Source organism: Pseudophryne corroboree, chromosome 3 (assembly GCF_028390025.1).
Source record: "Pseudophryne corroboree isolate aPseCor3 chromosome 3, aPseCor3.hap2, whole genome shotgun sequence".
In the NCBI taxonomy this organism is placed as follows: Eukaryota; Metazoa; Chordata; class Amphibia; order Anura; family Myobatrachidae; genus Pseudophryne; species Pseudophryne corroboree.
The window spans coordinates 310,519,215-310,520,569 of NC_086446.1; the positions used below are offsets into that span (position 1 = coordinate 310,519,215).

The window sequence follows — 1,355 nt, forward strand, 5'->3', positions numbered from 1 at the left end:
GAGCAATTCCAACAATACCTCAGACTGAAATGGGCAGAATTCTCGGATGACAATCTGGAACACTTGGACAACCCTGTCATGTTATGGGAAACACTTAAGGCTGTTATGAAGGGATGTATTATGTCTTATGTGGAAAACAGAAACAGAGAAATTAAGACTTAACACGCAGAACTGCAACAGTCCATACATGACAATTTGCAGGAGTGTATGTCTAATCCCAATGACACCAACCATCCAGCTTTATTCAATCGCGCAAGCTGTTCTTCTGGCCCAGGCACAGTTGAAACTGAACTACACTAAACAAAAACATTTTTGTTGCGGGAATAAGATGGGGGGGGGGGGAATTGCTAGCCAATATGACAATCATTTAAAAGACCACATCATGTTGCATCTCTTCATGATCCCCATTTTGCAACTCTTTATACAAAAACCTCTGGCATTGCCCAGGTATTAACAGATTACTTTCGCCATCTCTGCACACACCTCACACCATGATCCTGACCTATTGACCAGATTGCTAGACAAGGATGCAATCTCCCTTGTCTTGCATCAATACAAAAGGGTGCCTTAGAGGCCGATAATACTGAAGAGATAGCATAGGCTATATCTACCCTTCACCTTAATAAATCTCCATGGCCCCAAGGATATGCTGCAAAATACTATAAACTTTTGACACTACATTGTACCAATCCTTCATGAACTTTTTCATTGTATACAGAAAGATACTCCATATTTTCCTAGCTTCAATATGGCCTCTACTACACTTCTCCCTAAGTCAAACACATACCCAGGTTTACTTGCTTCATAGCGCCCAATTACCTTATGTGACAGGACGGTCCCGTACAAAAGCACTCGCCGCTTTCGCGTCCCGTCTCTTGCGCACAGATTGGAAGGTTAGGTCACACGAGGCCTGACCACATAGGGGATTCCCGCTTATCATCAGTAACCGCCTGTTACTGACTCCACCCACTGCGCTGTGGGTGGGTTTATGCTGCCACCACCAAACTCCTAACCTGCCGTGGCGTTTGGAACCACGGTTCTGCTCTGTATGTGCCGACGCACTGCCTTACCACACCTGTGTGGTGTTGACGAATCCCCACTAGCCACTTGCTAGGCCTCTACCGGTAGCTGGCGGAAGGTGGAACTTGGAGACGTTAGGTGCTTCCCTGGACAGCCGGAGGACGGGGCTATGGTTGGCATAACCCTGTAGGTCACAAGATGAAGCAATGTTCTTGAGGCAATGATGTTTTATTTGCTCAATAGTTCTAAAGAGAACTCTTCCCTATTGCTAGGGGCAACAGCATACAGCAAGATGTTCCAGCAGAATAAGATGGTACAACTACAATACAACTCTG

At 45.6% G+C, this 1,355-nt stretch overlaps 1 long non-coding RNA gene across 1 annotated transcript in view; it reads left to right on the forward strand.

The window, feature by feature from the left end:
• LOC135057733 (uncharacterized) overlaps positions 1–315 on the forward strand; it is an 83,531-nt gene extending 83,216 nt beyond the window's left edge. The window contains exon 3 of the long non-coding RNA XR_010244331.1: positions 1–315. This exon is cut by the window's left edge and continues 107 nt beyond it. This is a non-coding gene — a long non-coding RNA (uncharacterized LOC135057733).
• The last annotated feature ends 1,040 nt before the right edge of the window (positions 316–1,355 follow it).